Below are 22,127 nucleotides of genomic sequence, written 5' to 3' on the forward strand. Positions count from 1 at the left end.
ATACTGTATGGTCTCACTGATATGAACTGACATTAGTGAATAAACTTGGAATATTTCCTTGGTAACAGAGACCATCAGGAGATAGAAATAGGGTAAGATATTGGGTAACTGGAGCTGAAGGGATACAGATTGTGCAACAGGACTGAATATAAAAACTCAGAAATGGACAGTACAATATTACCTAACTGTAATACAATTATGTTAAAACACTGAATGAAACTGCATATAAGAATGATAGAGGGAGGAGGGCTGGGGCATAAATGAAATCACAAAGAAAGATAGACGATAAAGATTGAGATGGTGTAATCTAGGAATGCCTAGAGTGTATAATGATAGTGACTACATGTACAAATTTAAAAAATGTTTTTGCATGAGGAAGAACGAAAGAATGTCATTACTGCAGTGTGCTGAAAATAGATGGTAATTAATATTTTAAAATTTCAACTAATGTGTGAGACTAAAGCAAAAAATGTTTATTTGGTACAAATCTATGCTTTGACTAGTGCATCTCCTAATATAACTTATGTAGATAGTTGATTGAACACCTTAAGTACATGGAACTTTGTATAGGACATGAGATTTTGTTGGTTTGTCCAGGTGATGCCCTGATGAATCCCAGAGTGATTCGATCAGTGAGTGGAAAAGTATTTGCAAAGTCCCCTTCGGGGAATGGTGAGAATGGGGGAAAACTCAACCTCCCCAAGTTGAATTCTTGATATTCTCACAAGCAGTGTGGACAACCAAAGCTATAGGCTGAGCCTCCAGTCTTGGGGTTTGTTCATATGAAACTTAACCCCACAGGGGATAGGTCAAGCCTACTTAAAATTAAGCCCAAGAGTCACCCCCAAGAGAACCTCTTTCGTTGCTCAGTTGTGGCCTCTCTCTCCAGCCAACACAGCAAGCAGACTCACCACCCTCTCCCTGTCTACGTGGGACATGACTACCAGGGGTGTGGATCTTCCTGGCAGCGTGGGACAGAAATCCCAGAATGAGCTGAGATTCAGCATCAAGGGATTGAGAATAACTCTAGAATGAGATGACCCAGCATCAAGGGATTGAGAAAACCTTCTCGACCAAAAGGGGGAAGAGTGAAATGAGACAAAGTGTCAATGGCTGAGAGATACCAAACAGAGTCGAGAGGTTATCCTGGAGATTATTCTTATGCATTAAGTAGATATCACCTTGTTATCCAAGATGTAATGGAGAGGCTGGAGGGAACTGCCTGAAAATGTAGAGCTGTGTTCCAGTAGCCATGTTTCTTGATGATGATTGTATAATGATATAGCTTTCACAATGTGACTGTGTGATTGTGAAAACCTTGTGTCTGATGCTCCTTTTATCTACCTTGTCAACAGATGAGAGGAACAGATGGAATAAAAATAAATAATAGGGGGAACAAATGTTAAAATGAATTTAGTTTGAAATGCTAGTGATCAATGAAAGGGATCAGTAATTTTCTGTTGTCTTTTATTTCTTTTTATGAATTGATGCTAATGTTCTGGGAAATGATCATGATGATGAATATGCAACTATGTGATGATATTGTGAATCGCTGAGTGCATGTGTTGGGAATGTTTGTGTTTCTTGTAATTTTTTTTAATTAATAAAAATTTTTTAAAAATTAATTATGATGTATCATTTAGGAAGGCACAAGAGCAGGGCATGCATTTTAGAAAGAGGATGGCAAACTTATAATCAATGGAAATCTCCTCAACATGGAAGAGCTATCTCCTTTCCCATTAGTATTGGGCACGTCTATCCCCGTGTATTTCCCATTCTCTGAGAAAGGTCTGTCCCTCTTCCTTCTACGCTTACTACTCTACCAAGACTGGACATAAAAATCTACCAAAATCTAGATCAGTTTGTGAATCTGATGGCCAGCCTGGGCCAGAGAAAACCCCACACCTGGCCTTTCATATCTAATTTCACAGGGTCTCTGGCCTTCCCAAAGTCCATTCTCCAAGCCCTTAGAGCTTGATCCATGTCAAGGCAAAGACCCCCAAATCCATCTCCAAGGTATCTTCAAGAGGGTCACTTAGGCCCGTTTTCTCCTCAGCCAACATTCATGGCAAGGCTTCCCATGGGTGTTGGTGGGAGGCTCTGCAGGAGATAACTCATCAGGGGGAGGTCCTCCACTCCTAGGGCTCTTGGCCTCTGCCTTTTGTCACCAATCATGAGTTATCTGTTTACGTGACCTTGTCCCCCCAACACACAACAAAGTCTTCTAGGTCAGGCACAGTGCTAGATCAATGTTTCAATGCCCAGCTCACAGCCAGCACTCAATAAGTGTTTGTTGAATGAATGCATGAATGAATGAATACACAGTTATAGAAAATGTCAAATTGGGATCATATTTGCCAAGCTAGTTCTTTGGAAAGAACTTGTCTTTAAAGCATATGGCCACCCTTTGCTTGCTCGCCAACCTTGGACCAGGAGTTCTAACTTAGAATTATGTGTGCCTGGCTCTCGGGCCACCTTCCCCTTCTAACTTGTATGCATCGTTCAAAAATGATTTTGTTAGTTTTACTTAATAATGGATATGTGAGAAGTTTTCTTTTTATGTTACAGTGTGATAAGGGAGAGGAAGTATTCTTCGCACCTTTTAACTATCCATACCTTCTGAGGGAAACCCCGCAGTTTTGCCAAATGAACCCGGACATACCAGGTCATCCTACGCTCACAACAGCTTCATGGAATAACTGGACTATGGCTCTTATCCCCAGTGTTGAGACAGGGCACCGGGAGCTCCCAAAGGTTAAATGACCTGCCCACGGTCACATGGCAACCACCCAGATGTACCCACTGTCCCATTCTAAAGAGCTTGTCCCTCTGCCGAGCTCCCGGGAAGCTCTCTGCCCCTGCGGCCCACCAAGTCCCACACCTTCCTTCTCTGTCCACAACCCTCCCATCTTGGAGAAACTGCTACTCACCCCAGCCCCCCACCCCCACAGTCATTCCAAAGACCTTGTGTCCATCTCTGTGCTTCCATTCGCTTCCTTCCACCCTGGTCCCCTTCCCCAGCAGGTCTGGTTAGAAGCACGTTGCTCCTTGGCTCTTAGAGACATGCACCCCTTTCTCCAAAGCACCCACAGATGAAAGCAAGAATGGGCTGGGTCTTCTTCTGGAAGGTACCTCCACCTTTCTCCCCCTCCTGCCAAGTCCGAGGCAGAAAGAAACCTCTCTAGGAGGGGGCGGGAGAGTCAAGAGCTGGGGGGTTAACCGTGTTGAGCCCTCAAGCTCATTTTCTCCGGGTTGAGCCTCCTTATAAATGCCAGTCAAACCTTATGATTTTCATCTTTCATTATTCAACGGGGAGACGGCACATTAAAAATACATGATGGCATTTTCCAGGTTGGATCACTCAGCATGACGAGGGTGTTTATCAAGGGTCCTTGTTCCTGCCGCCTGGGGTGGGAAACTTGCTCCCCCTCCCTCTCCATCCCTGAGCCTGCTCAGCAAACCCACCCCCACCCACACCCTTAGATCCCCCCACTCCCCAGATGCCCCCACCCCCACCCCGGGCATCTGCTATTTGGGAAATGCAAGAGTGTCTCCTGCCAAAAGAGGCAAGGCCTCTGTGCTTTATTGAAAGGGACAGGATTTATTTTCATTTCCCTTTGGCTTCTGTGCTTTGAGGTCCCCTAAAGCCAGGGGATTCAGGAATAAGCAAAGAAATCAAATCCCCTGTAAGAGTGGTTTTCTACTTAATTGCCTCAGTTAATTCCTCTCCCTTTGAAATCCGCTTTCTCATTAGGCTTTCATTGATCCTCAGATAGGACAATTCCCAGCTCTCCCTTCATTTTAGGGGCACTTCTAGGAATGCTAGCCTTTTATGGAACAGGGGTTCAGTGCCAGGGGGAGAGTGATGCTTTGGGGCCCAGGGCTATACTGGGTCTGACCCCCACCCCTCACCTTTGGGCCTCACCTTTGTCCCCAGCCCGTGCCAGGCCTACCTGACTGACAGGCCGACCACTGCTTTTCCACAGAGGCACCAGGAGCTGGGACAAAGGCCCCTTGTGCACAAGGCAGGGGCTACCTGGAGAAGGAAGGGGGTCTCCCACAAATCTCCCTTCCATCCAGCGGTAAGCTGGGCCCACTTGCCCCGACTTGCTAGGGTCAGCCCCTGCATGGATCTTTCCTACTCCATGGTCAGTGAAGTGATGCAGGGGATCTTGAGATCAGCCATGGTGGCAGTATTTACATCACGGGAATTGGCAAGCACTACAAATAGGGATTTTTTCTGAAAAGCCCGTTGTTCACACTTATCAACATGTGGGTGCCCCCACCCACTTTACCCCTCTGTGCCTCCCCTCCCCCCACCAAGCCCAGGGCACAACACACCTACGGATGTTTCTCCAGGAACCAATGAAGCAGGGACCAAGGGAGGTGGACCCAGAGAAAGCCAGTGGGTGTGTCTGCCTTTCTGGGATGCAGAGCCAGGAATTCAGTGCTTCTGGCCAATGAGTGGGTCTTCTTATTTACCCCGAATTGATGTGAAGAAGGTCTTCTAAATGGGGCTAAATTAGAGCCCCCACACCCCTCTGTGCACAGGCCCTGCAAGGTGAGGAAGAGGAGAGAGGTAAGGCCATGGGGAGACCTCTGTCTCCTCCCCTGGTTGCAGGCTTTGGCCCAGTCTCAAATCCCAGTGGAGAGGGCTCTCTGGGTACAGGGCTGTAGAGCAGGGGGGTAGGGGATCCCCTCCTCACTCAGGCACATGGGGAGGAGGAGTCAGGAAGGATGTAGGCACAGAAATGCTCAGGCTGGGAGGCTGAGCACAGGGTCTTCTCTTTATAACCCCAGGAGCTGACACTAGTAGGGCCTCCGCCCTCAGCCAGCCGTCCCGGCCAGTCACCCAACAAACCCCAAAGCGTCCTTGGGCCTCTTCTCAAACTCTTGCTGTCCCTGCCTGGTCTCTCATGCTGGCCTGCCCGCCAGGAAAGAGCTGCCTCCGTTTCGAGGGATAAGGTTCTTTTGCCTCAACAGGCTTCTTCTAACCTTCCTGCCCCTGGCTGCCTTCTACTGTTGGGATGGGCTCCCTGAAGACACTGGTGAAGGAAGAAGGTGCCAGGCCACTCAGAGCTCCCCCTCAAAGACTGTGCCCCATTGCCATGGAAAGCGCCAGGAGCAGTGGTGAAAGCTGGATGAGGGCCTGGGCCCAGCAAGGAGAAGGGTGTCCAGCCGCGCTTGTCTTAAACCTCAGGTCCTACCCTCCTACCAGCAGGTACTGTTGGCCCCTCCTGGGGAGATGGGGAAGGATGAGGGATCCAAGCTCCAGTTTGACCTCGCCCAGCCTGAGCAGTCAGTGGAGGCTCCAGCAGAGATCTGGGCCAGGGCAGACAGGCAAGTGGGGACTACGGCCCATAAAGAGATGGGTGGAAGGGGGTGGCTTCCACATCCTCTGGCCGAGCTGACCCAGTAAACTGTCCCAGGGCAGCAAATCGCTACCACTTCCTGGATGCAGCCCGCAGACCTTTTCCTGGTTCGTTTCAATTAAATGGAGGCTCTAGTCGGCCTCCCAGGAGGGACTGGCTTCGGCAGAGAGATGAAGTCTCCAACCACTTCTACCTGCTTCCCTCTCAAATTAAAGGGGCTCTGAAGTCCAATTATGGCAGAGAACACATTGCCTCTTTAAACCCAAGAATCCAACTCTGCTCAAGGGATATTTGTGATGGCCTCGAGCTTCCCCTGAGCTAAAAAATTATATGCTCTCTCTCTTTGCTAAATTGCAACATCCTCAGATTGGTGCTGGGACCGAAGGGAGTCCCTGCCGGAAAACCCACGTGTCAACGCTCTTTGCAAAGTCTGAGCCAGTAATTGGTTTGGAAGTACTGAGTGAATAGCTAAAAAGGCTTCAGGGGGATTAATGTCAAATGACGCGTCCCCTTGATGGCGCGGGGAGCTGCCCTGTGAGCGTAGGTGGCAGCAGGAGCCATTAATTTCAGCCCGCGGTGCATAAACAACATTAAGATTTGGATTAGGTCACGATGCTTCCAGAGTCCTAAACAAGCCATGGAACCAAGGGAAACGGAAGGCCTCTTCCCAGCCCCTGCCCCAACTCCCTTCCTCAGACGGGCTCTCACTACAAGAGCCGAGACTCACCCGGCCCTAGGGCGGCCACACCTGCATCTGCCCCTGCGTGTCACTGGGTCTAGAGTGGTTGTCACACGGACAGCAAGGTGGGGCCTCATCTCCCTCCCTGAGGGGTTCTCTGGGGTGCAGAGGGACGAGCGGGCTTGCAGGTCAGACCTGGAGCCAAGTCTGGCATCCCCCTTCTCAGCCGGGGCAAACCATTTAACCATTCTGAGCCCCGGTTTGCTCATTCGTAAAATGGGTCATTGCTGCAGGGAGAGATGAGGCGCAGAGGGAGCGGGCCAGGCTCTGGGGGCGACGGAGGGGTGCTCAGTGAACTAGGTCTCTCCAGTGCAGCCCATGACAGCACCATCTTAAGCTTCGGCAGCCCGGGGGACCCCTCCCCACTCCATGGGGCACTAAGCCCAGGTCCCAGAGAAGCAGGAGCAGGAGGAGCCAAGGTTCCCAGCTCACCCAACGCCTTCAGGATCTCACTCTGCAGATGCCAAGGGTCTGAGAATGAGGTCCACACACTGCTGCCCACGTTGGTGCCTTGCAAATAAGCTCTGCATCTTCAGGACTAAAGTCAGGTGCAAGTGGGCAAACTTCCCCACTGCCCCTCTCAATCAGTGATTTTCTCTCTCTTTTATTAATTATTTTGTTCCAAGGACTAAAAATAAAAGACATTTAATTGCCACGAGGATTTAAGGTAGAAGATGCAGAACATTTTTTAAAGCATAAAAAGAAGTCCCCATGATCTCACTACTCATATAGAGCTGCTGAAAACACATTGCACATTTCCTTCTGCTCTTTTTCCCACGTGCCAGTCTGAAAAACTAGGACAATCCCAGGACACAGCCGCAGTCTACAAAATAGCAGTAGTGACCTGGTGTTACCAGAGCTGCTTAGAGACCACACATGCACACACACACTTTCACACACACACACACACACACACATATTCCTTCCCACTTCCCTCATCCCTGAGATTCAAATTCTTTAGGCTGAGATGCAGACTGGACAACTATTTTTCAACTGCAATGACAGATAACACGCACTGGCCGGTTTGGCCAACAGGAACTTACATTCTCCCAGTTCGGGGGACCAAAAGTCCTGCAGGATTGTGCTCTCACTGAGGTCTGTCCCTTCCAGTGGAGCCGTCTCAGGGCCACCTGTCCCTTCTGTCTCCTCCTCCTTGGGCACAAATCTCCTCTGCTTATAAGGACCCTAGTGATATGGGATGGAGGCCCACCCTGACTCAGTGTGTCTTCGTCTTAACTAATAACATCTTAAAAGGTCCCATTTACGAATGTTCCCTTTGGAACTTGAATGTGTCTTTGTGGGGGACGCAATTCAATCCATGACTCCTGGCTAAACGATTGAGCTCTCGGAGTTTACCTTCGCATTTGTGCAGTGGAGATGCCAACACTTACCATAATTACCAGGAGAATTAAATACATGCATGTAATCAGCTCACAGTCAGGGTTCAAAGGCAGCCTCCTACTGCCTTCTCCAAAAATGAGTGCGTTCTGACACATGACATGATGTGTTAAGCACATGTTTTGGATCACAGATGGTCTTGCCTGACACTCTAGATTGGCGGCTTCCAAATATCATGGTACGGAAGGAGCTGGTCGAATGCAAAAATCCCTGGGGACTCCTAGTTCTCACTCACCCTACTCAGGAGGTTCAGGGACGGCAGAAGGGCCTGGATTTTTGAAATGGGCAGCCAGGTGAGGGGACTCGTCTCTCTATGACAAGTCCGAGCCATAAAGCAAGGTCTTGCAGGTACAGAAGACTTGGTAACTTCCAGAAGCAGCTCTCTCCAAGACACACAACTAGCTGCCACAGAGCAGGTCTTTAGCCTCTTCTTTCTGAAGACCCAATGCCCAATCGTCCCCAAGCACCCCTGGAAGGGAGGCTGCAGATGCCTATGAACCCCCTATCTCCCTGAGCTCTGCCTCCCACTCGCAACCCTGAAACCATTTGCTCTGTTTTATAGCCTGCACCAAAAGTCAGGGATGTCAAGGGTTAGGGCTGTGCACACAGGCTGTACACCTGAGCTGCCCCTCAAAGCAGCCACGAGCCACATGCAGCTGTTTACATCTCAATTCAAATGAAGCAAAATTAAATATCGAGTTTATCAGTCTCAAGAGTAAAAAAGAAAGAAAAAAGAGCAGCTCCCGACATCCGAGGCTGGCCTGGCAGTCACAGCTGGGCTGTTTTTCATCTATTGGACAAAATCTCATGGAACATCAACCTCACACAAGGTGCCGCTAAGACCTTGATAAAATGAGATGAAGCAAGGCCACTTCATAATTTAATCTAAGCCCTGACAAAAGCAAGGTCACTGTGCTACCTCCAAACATCTTCTTGCTTGGCCCAAATGAGTGACTGCCTCTCTGTCAATGACAGTTTTTCCTCACTCTGGTCTGCACTCCTTATACCTGAGATTTATTGAAATACCCAATTGAGAAGAGTCCTCATTTTTTTACAGCATCCAATGTAGAGGGAACCCTTGCTTCCTTCGACCCTCCCCTATATCACCCAACTAAAAATCAAATCCTATAATAAGTTCTTTCTGATACCCTGCTTCTGAAACACGCATAACTCCCCCAGGGTGCATGTTCTCCTTCACTGCAATGATAATAAATGCCATTTGTTCAACCACACACGCGTTCCTGGAGGACTTTGGCTGGAGGGCACTGCAAGTAGCTGCATTTCAATTGGGACCTAGTTGCCTGTGGCAAGCAGTACCATGTGAGACAATAATTCCATCCTCACAGAAAGAACTAGTGGACAGTGCTTGCTGTACACCATCAGGTCCAAATCCTGGCTCCATTGACTAGTTGTATGAATGTGGGCATATAATGCAACCTCTCCAGGCTTGGTTTTCTTGTCTGTAAAATGGGAACAAAGAGGGTTGTTGCGAGAATTAGAGGAGATAGCATACTAAAACTCCCAACATTAAGCCTTGTGTTATGATTTTAAAATACGTCCACAAATTCTTTGAGACTCTTGCCTTTAAGACACAGAGTTTAAATCCCTTCTTCTTGAGTGTGGGCTGAACTCTGTGACTCACTTCTAATGAATACAATATGGCAGCAGTGATTGTGCGTCACTTCCCAAGCTGGGCTCTGAAAGGTACTATGGCTTCCTCTGCATTCTCTTTCTTGGATTGCTCAGCCTGGGGGAAGCCAGCCGCCATTTTGTGAGGATGCTCAAGCAGCCTCATGGCATGGAAAGGTCCACATGTCAAGGAACTAAGGCCTCCAACCAACAGCCATATGAGTGAGTCATCTTCAAAGCACATTTTTCTGTCCTTATTAAACCTTTTAAATGACTGCAGCTTTGACTAAAAGCTTAATCTAGTGGAGACCTTGAGCCAGAACCACCCAGCTAAACCCCTCCCAGATTCTTCACCATCAGAAACTGCATAAGATAATCAATATTTTAAGCTGAGTTTTGGTATAATTTGTTACAGGGCAATAGCTAATACGCATGGCATATGGGCAGTACTTAAAGTTAGTCAATATAGACAGTGGTCCATAGAGTTTGCTTACAGGGGAAAACACTGGACCTGCTGGCACAGGCAGTTTGGACTGGCCAATCATCCTCTTTCTTACTGTAAATGAATAAATTGGTTTCTGGTCTTAGATGTGTGAGCGCAGTCTGTGAGTCCACCAGAGATAAGTTGTCTGACTCAAAACAATAGCCAGGAAATGATTCAGGTCCCATAAGTCAAGGACGTTGGTGTCCAGGGCTTAGGACCAGCCCTCAGGTATGAGCCACCAGGGGAGGGCCCTCACCAGCCCCAAGGAAGCTCCCATCAGCATGACCAGGTCACCTTGCAACAGGCTGCCCAAGGGCCTAAAGGTAGATTCACACTTTTAGAGAAAAGATGCTGTAGGGTTGGACTTAGCGCTGTCCCCTGGAATTTCACCTGTCCCAGCCTGGACCTTCTCACCTATGCAGCCTCCTGCTGCTTCCTGGGGGTACCTGATTTGATGGCAGCCCAAGACTGCATGCCCTACCTCCATGCCACCCATGGACATCACCCCCTCAGAAGGGTCGGAAGTCCCAGACCCTCTTCCTGGACATACTGGGGTAGACCCCAGAGAAAAGAAGGGGGCACCTCCCAAGGCAAGAAGATAGGATAGGACCCAGCACATCCATGATGTGATTCTCTCAGAGCCCAAAGTGTGTAAATTCTATAATGGAGCGTGCACATTCCTGGTTCTCTCACCAAATCTCATGACCAGGGTAGGGAGGCAAGCTTGCCAGCAAGTGCTTAACAAATTGGCCTGAAATGCCCATCGGTGGCTCCCAGACCCCCTGGACCCCAGAGGGAGTGAAAAGGAGAGGACCCTGGCAAGGGGATTAATTGAACCTTGAACTCCAGACTCAATTGAAGAGGTGTGCCCTCTCAGGTTTGCTTTCTATCAGGCCCCTTCGGGTGAGCCCCTAATGGCTGTGCAAAGCAGGTGCCCCCTCTTTTTTGAGTTAGTGAAAGTAAGCCATCTACACCGGGGTTAACAATATATATTTATGAGATGTCACCAGCTGCTTCTGTGTTTTCACACGTGTTTGTTAATGAAAGGTAACCTACAGGTCAGGTTATTATGTAAATAACCATTGTGTGTGGGGGGGGTCGAGGTGAAGGCCCCCTTAATGAGCTGTCTCGCTGCAGCTTTCAGGAGCCGCTAATGAATATCGGATCTTGTCATTTGCCAGCCACTCAGGCCTGGCTTTATCTGAGCAGAGGGAAGGAAAGGACCGAGCCCATCTGCATTTGGGCTCAAGCAAGCCCCCAGCTCCCTTCATTTCCGCATGGCCCCCATGAATTCAAATTCTCCTGCCTGTCCTCACTAGGGAGAGTGGACAGGGAGGAAGCTGGCCAAAGGACCATCTGTCTGCCTGCAGCATGCAGTGTGGCAATCACACACCATCTCCATTCCCCACGCCCCGCCTTCCTGCCTCCGGTCCACAAACCACCCACTTGTGCTTCCCCGGGAAATAAGAAAGAAGAAGGCTGGCCAAGGAGCACAAGCCCCTGAGAGTCCCCTGCAGGAGGTGGGGTACAGGGGCCTGGGCAGAAGACATGGGGAGCAGGAGAAGCAGCAGGTGTGGGTTCAGCCCCTGGTCCCCCACTGGAAGTGACCCTGGGGTGCAGGGGGGCCACCTGACAAGGAGTAGGACCTGCTGGGAAAAGTCAAGCCAGGCAGCCAGGTTTCGGTGGCAGCCGATGGCTGGGCATCCAGGAAAGGCTCAATAGAGGAGACCTGGTTGTCAGGAAGGCGGGCTGGCCTCTCACAGGAGGCTGGAGGGAAATGAGACTGGCTTGTATTCTTCCGCTGTCAGAACCAGAGGCCCCAGCCAGCCCGAGCGCAGGGGCAGGAGGCTGCTGGCCCCAGCTGCCTGCATCCTCCCGTGGGTGGTGGGGCCCGTCCTGCCCTCCTCTCACATCGCTTGTGCAAAGCTCATTAGGGCTCTGAGTAATGGGGTGTTGCACTGAGGGTGTCTCTGCAAACGAGTCACAGCCTCTCCCAAGACTTCCCTGGGTAAATAAAAACTAAATATAAATAATGTGCTTGCATCAGGCTTTAGCTCTGCCTCGGACTAGAGGGAATGTGCTGGAATGGCTGATGAAAATAAATAAAATTAAGTTATTCTGGCTGCTCCAAACATAAAGGCAGGGCTCCTCTCTCTGTGCTGGCAGAGATAAAGCAGCCAGGCCTGATGGGGAGCAAGTGGGGAGGTGGCCGTGAGCGGGTGCTGGCGGATTTATGGCCACGTATGATTTACACCGTTTGCACGTATGTAACAGACAGATACATTCTTAACCAGTAATTGCCATGGATGTAGATCCTTGAGTGTCAGGGAGAAATGTCTCTCCAGAGGAGGCCCAGTGTTCCAGTCCTTTCCATCAGGGGCTGGGGCGGGGGGGTGGGAAGCAGTTTCTTGGGGAGGGTTTGCAGGGGGTCCCCTGGGGGAACCAGGAGGCAGGGACATGAGTGAGCCTGGCCCCACCATCCACCCCCTCTTTTTGGAGATGGTGACACACTCCAGCTCTAGAGCCTGTTAGTGTCACCCACCTCCCCCCACGCCCTGACCCACCACCACCCCCAACCCGGCCTCCAGGCAGGAAACCCCATCTGCTTCTTTCTCCCAGGTGGCTCTGGAGAGGGGGTACTGCACCTTTACCAAGCTAACCTCAGGACTGGAGCTTTGGGGTTACAGCTTGCTCGTGTGGCTGGATGCACAGAAGTGCACAGAGACACCCCCCCAAGGGAGCAGCTTTGCACTCAAATAATGATGATGTCGTCACACTGGCGGCTAAAGGAGCACAGCTCCCTGCACCTGTTGCATTGCACCCATTACCTCTTTTACCCATCACCATCACCCATCACATAGTCTGTTGGCGCAGCCAATGAAACAGCAAAGAGCAAAGCCTTAGAGAGGTGAAACAAGGTGTCTGTCACACTGCTAATGAGTGGAAAGTGGCCCTCGAACTCACATCTATGCTACAGTCTTCATGGTAACCGACTAAATTCAAATTGGTTCACAACTCCCCCAGACTGAATTCCTGGTACGAGGGGCTCAGAGGCTGGCACGAGGTGAAATGGGTGACCGGATGGGTGAATGAGTCACGGACTGTCAGAGGAACCCAGCTGATCACTTAAGCCCAGGGTTTTCAGCTCAGGTCCAAGGAGCCGTGGGGGAGATGGGGGGGGGGCGTGGGGCAAGAGTGGGGGCCGCAGCAGGGAGTGCCTCCCACCCCGCAAGCAGAGAAGCTTCATTTTTAATCTATGTATAGAGTGGGGTTCCAATCAAAGTTTGATTCCATAAAGGGCTCCACTGCAAACAAGCAAGAACAAAACAATTTTAAAGCCAAGGAGCAAGACTAGGGGTCAGCAAAGCCAATGGGCTAGAAGGCTACCTCCTGAGTAAGGGTTGCATTCTCGTCCCCACTGGCTGTGGCTCCTTTTGCAATACACGGGCTGAGTCCTGGAGCTTCAACCAGAGGCCTCACGGCCTGCGAAGTGGAAAATACTTCCCTTTTGCAGAAAAAGTTGGCCAGCCCCAGATCTAGGCTAATCCTCTCGTTTCATAGATGAGCAGTCCACGACCCCGAGCTCTGTTCCAAGGTCACAAATTAAAATAATGGGAGAGCTGGGAATAAAACTCCAGTCCAGAGAATTCCTTTGCAAAAAGATTTCCAAAAGCCTCCCCCCACCCTGCCCCCCAGCCCGCCTCCAGGAAGCAGCAAACCAGAAGAACTAGTCTCTACCTTTCCCCCAAAAATCTACAGGGTGAGAGAGTGTGGGGACATCAGCTCCCATGGGATGGCCCTTTCTCTCCCTGCAGCCTTCCAAACCCAGGCCACTGTCCCCTCTCTGGGGGTCGTCTTGGGTGCCACCTTAAGCATGGCTTTGGAGGAAAACTCGGAAAGGAAAGTGAGAAAGGGGAGTTGCACAATTAGCATGCCACTTTCTTCTCTTCGTCCTCTCCCCCTCTTCCTCATCCTCTTTCTCCTCCTCTTTCCCCCTCCTCCCTCCTCCCCCTCCCCTCCCTCGCCGTCATGCCCCTGCACCTCTTACTCCTCCTATTTTCCATGGAAACAGCCCCAGTGGCCTGGGCTTGGAGATGGAATCTGCTGCGAACCTTGAACCTCACAGCAAGCGCAGGTGAGCAGAGGCCCAGGTACCATAAGTGATGAGCAGAGCACGGACTTGCTGATGAGGGAGAGACCTTCAGAGAAGTAAAACAACAACGAGGAACCAGCCTATGCCCACAATACCGATGAGCAGATTAAATGGAGTGGACACATCATTAACAGCAGCTTGGCAAAATAATTACATGCAAAGGAGCTGTCAGCAAAAATGGAAAACAGGTCAAAGCTTTGCAGCGTGTGCATTTAAGGAAGGCTGAGGCTCTCCACAGCTTAATGGTGTTTGTGCACTGACGCCTGCGCACACCTGCAAGAGGGGCTGGCATGGGCAATGGTTCCATCGTGGTGGGTGAGCAAGGAGCTCTGCTTTCGGAATACAGCGTTACAGTATCCTATTCATTCCAAAAGGCCATCTTGGTCCTGAAACCCGGACCTTCTCTGACTGTGTCCTGCCCAGCAGGCAAGGCAACAATGTCCTAGTGAGGCACAGCAGTGTCAAAGAAAGACTGGGAACTTGAGTGGACAGAAGCTGTGTGGCCTTGGACTGGTTGCTAAGCCTCTCTGAACATCAGTTTACTGATCTGCAGTATCTATTTACCCTAAGCAACGTCGTGAGGATGAGGAATTGTCTCAGGTATTTGTTTGGAAGGAACAGAAATTTCAGTTCTAGTTAGAATGGGCTACCTCTACCTAGCAATTATCATTGTATAAACTTTTTTTAAACCCACTGTGCAGGAACTTGTCTTGGCATCCACCCCCTTCCTTTCCCTGCTTACCTCGTCAATTCGGTTCACTGCCTGCAGGGACATATTCTGTACCAAAAGTAAACGCACCAGGTGCTTCTTAATTCTTTGCCCAGAGGACCCTGCCTCTCTCTCATACTATTCTCTTCCCTTTTCTCCATCTGGCCAAAACTACACGAGCTTCAAACTCCAGTATGTATGTCACCTGTTCGGTGAAGTCTTCTTCATCACCTGCCACACCAGAAGATGAACAAGTTTCCCCCGCCTCTGTACCTTCTGCTTGCCACACACTAGCTGCGTGTATGTGAACAGTGAAAACAAAGGATGCTGTTTCTATGAGGACAGAGATCAGTGCTAATCACCATTGTCTCCCCAGTACCCAGCACAGCCCTGGCACATGACCAACATCTGGTGAATATTTCAGTTCTGCATGTGCGCATGTGTGCATGTGTGCATGGATGGATGGTTGGATGGAAGGAAGGAAGGATGGATGGATGCATGGATGGATGGATGGAAGGAAGGAAGGAAGGAAGGAAGGAAGGAAGGAAGGAAGGAAGGAAGGAAGGAAGGAAGGAAGGAAGGATGGATGGATGGATGGATGATAGAAGGAAGGAAAGAAGGATGGAAGGATGGAAGGATGGATGGATGGATGGATGAATGGGTAGGTCGGTGGGTGGTTGGACAGATGGATAAATGGATGGATAGATGAGGGGGTGAATGGAAAGATGGATGAGTGGATGGATGAATGGAAGGAAGGAAGAAAAGTGGAAAGGAAGGAAGGAAGGAATGGAATGGAATGGAAGGAGGAAGAAATGGATAGATGGTTGAATGGGTGATAGACTGGCTACGGAGAGCTACTACCCAGCTTTTGCAGTCCCATGCCAGCAAATGGGAGTACATCATCCCAGCCCAAAGAAGTCTTGAGAACATTTGGGGAGCTCTTCTTTTACAACATCTCTATACCCAAGCGCGGGTTCCACTTCAGCCCTGGAGACTACGGAAATTAACTTGACAACTGCCTGGAGGGAGCATCTCTCTTTAGGCTGCAGCTTTCCAAAATCATTCTCTCGTTGTCAGAGCCTGCAAATAAAATAATAACTAAGCCTGGTAACCTCGAAGGATCAAAGGTAACAAGAGAATGGCAAATTACATTACCCTGGAAGCATAACTCTCAAGAAACTAAAAGCAGCAGGGCTGGGCCCTGGCTCCCCACTCCTCCTTATTCCCCTTTCTCCACTCTCTTCCCACCACCCCACCAGCTGCTGAAGGTTCAGAGCAGGCACTGAAAACTGCCAGAGAGGGAAGGAAGAAGCCACACAGTTCTGTTTGGTCTACACCATGCTTTTTAATTTTAACATTTGGATGTCAAAATCATGTAAAACTCTACATGTCCCTCTCCTCTAGAAAAGCCAGGTTTTCTGGGTGACACTGGACTCTCTCCATGACCACAATCACCTGTAGCTCAGAGGTCACTGGCCTTCCATATTGCAGCATTCTCTAGGCAACCCAGGCCCATCCACATCTTTCCGCCTGGCCTCTGAAGCTTGGTGAAGGTGCAATATTTCTGTCCACGGAAGACCTCAACTCCCCCAAACACATCTTTCTGAAGCTCCCAAATGGCTTGAGTTTGGAGGATGCTTCCTCAGTCCTGGCCTTTCTCAGATGAAACCAACCCAACTGTCTCTTTTCTTTCAGGCTTTTCATGCATCTGTATTTTCTGGGGAACTAGACCAGGGTTGAGGTGCTCATTGCATAACCCCTTTGATTTGTCCATTCGAAGACGAAGGCCAGAGAGGAAACCGAGGTCCAGCCCTGGTCAGTCTCAGCTTTCACACTCAACTGATGTCAGCTCAGAGGTTATATAGGACCAGGTCTTGCCTCTCCTTAGTTCAGGGAACAGACAGAAACCTGAGAGGGCTTCACTGGCCATTACCTGCTCCACGGGTTAGATCCAGGCCCCAGTTCTCCCAATTCAGGGTCTTATCTTCAGGCCAAGATCCACCAGTGTGGGGCCTTCAGTTCTCGGATGGAGGGTGGCTGGGAAGCGGGGAGGAGGAGAGAGAAGAGAGAAGATGACCAGGCTCCTGTTTGTACAGGGTAAATTCGTGAGGAGGGGTGGAGGGAGAGGTGGCAATGAGGGATGTTTGTTCAGGGAATGGCTAATCCTTGTTCAAATTTATATCCTGAATCTTTAATGCAACTGTGTCAATGAAGCACTGGCAGCATTACTCCACACAGCTGGGTCTGACTTGCAGTGTAATTGACTCTGGAGAAGTTCGAAAGACACCAGGACCCCCTCCCCACTCACGCTTCCAGGAACCTCTGGATCCTCCAACTTCCAGGAAGGTTTGCCCAGGGAGAAAAACAGATGAAAACTGCACAGCCAAATTTTGGCGTTGGTAATACTGGGCAGGGTCTGTCTCCCATTCGCTGCATGAAGAAACCACAATTTATACCTCTGTGTGGGAACCTTCTTAGGCTCGGTTTACGAGTATTTCTTTTATAAAATAAGTTCTGCTGTTGGCTGGGAGTTGAGTAATGTCAAGCCAATTTCAAGCAGTGCAGCCCATGTCAACAGCTATACACTGACAATAAAAGGGGAAGGCAGACTGAAGATGAAGTCCCCTGTGTGGGCAGGATGAAGGGAGCAAGCAACCCAGAGGACCCCCTAAAGTGGCCATGACACTCTTCTCCATCTTAAAAGAACCTCCTCAGGGTCCTCCCAGTATGTGCTGGTAAATGTTTAACAGCCAGCGCTCTAGGCTTGCAGCACATGCCAATTCCTGGGGTGTAAATTCTCCGGCCATGGCCAATTCCACGCTACTAACATGAGGGGATGAACAGTAGAGGTCCTTTATGGTGAATGTTGGGATGGCAGCTGCTGGTCATTACAGCTCAAAGTCAAGTCTTGACCATTTACCAGGCCATAGTTTCCCAGACTGAGCTCCTTGGAAAAGAGGGATCTTCAGAAGGTTAATAGGTGTCCATCCGAAAGGATTCCCGAGCTGACACCAGGCCTGACCGCTAGCAGAGCTTTGCCACCTGGTGGCCTGGCCATTCTGGGTCTCAGCTGAGTGACTGGAGCGACCCGCCTTCCTAATTCTCACTATGGTGTTAATAAGTGCTAGGAATGAATACGTTACCTTTCTCAGACACTGTTTTCATATCTCTGTTTTTTAATTGATGCTTTATTGTTTACAGTATAAAATAGCAATGTAAAGCTAGATTATAATGGTGTACAGAATAACAAAGTAATACTTACATAGCTTGGGGTGTTTTTTACCATTTTGAATGGATACTTATTTTACATTAAGTATGAAGTACATTGTCACACTATATTTGTATTATTTTAAGTATGTTGTCAATATGGTGTAACTTTAAGAATGTTTGGGTTTGTTTGTTGTTACATTTTTTTTAATAAAAAAAATGGTGTAACTTTAATCATCTATTTCCAGAATATTTTCATCATCTCAAACCAGAACATACTCATTTAGCAAGAACTCCCCATTTTCCCCCTGCCCCCACCTCTGATAACCACTATTCTGCTTTTTATCTCTATGAATTTAATATAAAGTAACTCATAAAATATTTGTCCTTTTGTGTCTGGCTTATTTCACTCAACATCAGGTCCTCAAAGTTCATTTACGTTGTAGCATGTACCAGCACTTCGCCTCTTTTTATAGGTGACTAGTATTCCATTGCACGGCTAGCCCACGTTTTGTCTATCCATTCATCTGTTAATGGACACTTGGGTTGCTATGGTTTGACTACTGTTAATGATGCTTCAGCGAACACTGGTGTACAAATATCTGTCCGAGACCCTGATTTTAATTCTTTGGAGTATGTATCTAGGAGTGTAATTGCCAAATCATATGGTTATTCTGTATTTAACTTCCTGCAAAACAACCAAACTGTTTTCTGCAGAGGCTGCACGGCACCAACAATGTACAAGGGTTCCTCTTTCTTACATCCTCCCAATAGTTATTATTTTCAGTTGTTTTGATAGCAGCCATCCTAGTGAGTGGGAAGTGATATCTCATTGTAATTTTAATTTGCATTTCTTTAATGACTAATGATGTTAAACGTCTTTTCATAGTTTTATTGGCCAGTTAAATACCTTCTTTGGAGACATGCCTGTGCAAATCCTCCACCTACTTTTTTATGGGGTTGTATGTCTTTTCATTGCTGAGTTGTATGAGTTTTTATATATTCTGGGTATTAAACGCTTCTGAAATATGGTTTCCAAATATTTTCTCCCACTTTGTAGACTGTCTTTTTGTTTTCTTGATAATGTCTTTTGATGCAAAGAGGTTTTTTAATTTTGATGCACCTCCATTTATCTATTTTTATTTTGTTGCTTGGCTTTTGGGGTAAAATCTGCAAATCCATAGCCCATTCCAAGGTCCTGAAGATATTTCTATGCTTTCTTATAAAAGTTTAATAATATTAGCTTTTGTATTTAGGTCACTGATCCATTTTTAATTAATTTTTGCATATGGTGAGAAGTCGGGGTCCACATCCATTCTTTTGCCTATGGAGAGTCACCCAGCACCATTTGTTGAAGAGACTATTCTTTCCCCCACTGAATGGACTTGGCAGGCCTGTCAAAAGCTAACTGGCCAATCCTAAAGACCGCCTAGGGCAATATATAAGATTCTACAAAGGTTCCATGTACTAGGGTATCTTCCCAGAAACCTACAACCTCCAGATGGGTCCCTGGATCAGATAAATCCTGAAACCTAGAGAGCCCAGCCTCTCCAGAACATCAGCTAGTTCCATCCCCCATCCCATATTACTGACAGCCCCTTCCAACATGAAAAAATCAGAATGGTCATAGCCCAAATACCCCTAAAGAGTGGGAGACAGACCAAAGGTGATGGTGGAGTTATACAGAGAAGGTAGGGCTTAACAAACAAGTGTGATTGCTGATCATTACATTGATATTTCTTTTAGTCTCCAACACCTCAGAGCAGCTAGAAGTAAAAACCTAAAATTGTGGAATTGTAACCCATACCAAACTCTGAAATCTGTTCTACAACTGATTGTTGTGCTGCATTTTGAGATTTATTGCTTTTTTGTATATGTTATTTTTCACACGCAAAAAAAATCAATTGTGATGATAAAAAATATTTATTCCTTCTAGTCTCCTATATTCTGAAACAGCTAGAATGAAAAGGCTGAGAGGATATGGTAGCCCAGGACAAACTCTGGGATCTGTCTTGTAACTACTCGTTGAAGAGTACTTTGAAAACCATTGCTTTTTTCTTTCTTTGCTTTGTATATATGTTATATTACACAATTTTTTAAAATCCCAGAGTGATCTGAACAGTGAATAAAAAAGCATTTGTAAAGTCCCCTTGGGGGAATGGTGAGAAAGGGGGAAAATTCAACTTCCCCAAGTGGAGAATTCTTGATATTCTCACAAGCAGTGAGGACAACCAAAGCAATAGGCTGAGCCCCCAGTCTTGGGGTTTGTTCATATGAAACTTAACCGCGCAAAGGATAGGCTAAGCCTACTTAAAATTAGGCCTAAGAGTCACCCCCAGAGAACCTCTTTTGTTGTTCAGATGTGACCTCTCTCTCTCAGCCAACACGACAAGCAAACTCACTGCCCTCCCCCTCTCTACATGGGACATGACTCCCAGGGGTGTGGACCTTCTTGGCAACGTGGGACAGAAATCCCAGAATGAGCTGAGATTCAGCATCAAGGTATTGAGAAAAACTCTAGATTGAGCTGAGACCCAGCATCAAAGAATTGAGAAAACCTTCTCAACCAAAAGGAGGAAGAGAGAAATGAGACAAAATAAAGTGCCAATGGCTGAGAGATTCCAAATAGAGTGGAGAGGTTATCCTGGAGGTTATTCTTACACATTAAATAGATATCACCTTTTTAGATAAGGCATAACAGAGAGGCTGGAGGGAACTGCCTGAAAATGTAGAGCTGTGTTCCAGTAGCCATGTTTCTTGAAGATGATTGTATAATGATATAGCTTTCACAGTGTGACTCTGTGTTTGAAAACCATGTGTCTGATGCTCCTTTTATCTATGGTATGGACAGATGAGTAAAACATATGGAATAAAAATAATTAAATAACAAGGAGAACAAATGTTAAAACAAATTTAGTAGTTTGAAATGCTAGCGATCAATGGAAGGGAGGGTTAAGGGGTATGGTATGTATGCATTTTTTTCTGTTTTCTTTTTATTTCTTTTTCTGAATTGATGCAAATGTTCTAAGAAATTATCATGATGATGAATATTAAAAAAAAAAAACCCAACTGGCCATAGATGTGCAGCTTTATCTCTGGACTCTCGATTCTATTCCATTTGTTTATGTGCCGATAATTATGCCAGTACCACACGGTTTTAATTACTGTAGCTTTGTAGTAACTTTTGAAATTAGAAAGTGAGAGTTCCGACTTTGTTGTTCTTCTCCATGATTATCTTGGCTCTGCAGGACCCCTTTCAATTCCATATGAATTTGAGGATCAGCTTTTTCATTTCTGCAAAAAAGGTTGCTGGAATTTGGGTAGGGAGTGCATTGAATTTGTCGACAGCTTAAGATAGTATTGACATCTTAATAGTAAGTTGTCTAATCCATGAACACAAGCGGTCTTTCCATTTATTGAGATGTTCTCTAATTTCTTTCAGCAATGTTTTGTAATTTTTACTGTACAAGTTTTTCACCTCCTTGGTTAAATTTATTCTTATTTATTTTATTGTTTTTGATGATATTATAAATGGAATTGTCTTCTTCATTTCCATTTCAGGTCATTCATTACCCCCTGGGATTTCTTTGTGTTCATCCTATATCCTGAAACTCTACTGAATTTGTTCATTAGTTCTAACAGCTTCCTCATGGATTCTTTGCAATTTTCTATATGTAAGATCACATGCCATCTGTGAATAGGGTGATTTGACTTCTTCCTTCCAATTTAGATGCCATTTATTTCTTTTTCTTGCCTGATTTCTCTGGTTAGAACTTCCAGTACAATGTTGAGTATCAGTGGTGACACCAGATATCCTCACCTTGTTTCTGATTTTAGGGGGAAATTTTTCAGAATTTCACCACTGAGCATAATATTCACTGTGGGTTTTTCATAAATGCTCGTTATTGTGTTGGGAAAGTTCTCTATTTCTAGGGGTTTTTTTTTAGTGTTTTCATCATGAAAGCTGTTAAATTTTGTCAAATGTCTTTTCTGTATCGATTGAGATGACCACGTGTTCCTTTCATTCTGTAAACCTGGTGTATTACAGTATTACATTGATTGATTTTCTTATGTTGAACCACCCTTCATTCCTGGAATAAATCCTACTTGGTCATGGTGTATAATCCTTTTAATATCCTGTTGGATTCAGTTTGCCAGTATTTCGTTGATGATTCTTGCATGTCTATTAATAAGGGATATTGGTCTATAATTTTCTTTTCTTGTGCTATCTTTATTTGGCTTTTGTATCAGAGTAATCCTGACATTATAGCATAAATTGGGAAGTAATTCCTCATCTTCAACTTTCTGGAAGACTTTGAGAAGAATTCATATTGAATCTTCTTTAAATGTTTGGTAGATTTCAGCAATGAAACCATCCATTCCAGGACTTTTCTTTGTTGAGAGATTTTTGATTATTGATTTTATCTCTTTATTTG

Source organism: Tamandua tetradactyla, chromosome 6 (assembly GCF_023851605.1).
Source record: "Tamandua tetradactyla isolate mTamTet1 chromosome 6, mTamTet1.pri, whole genome shotgun sequence".
NCBI lineage: Eukaryota > Metazoa > Chordata > Mammalia > Pilosa > Myrmecophagidae > Tamandua > Tamandua tetradactyla.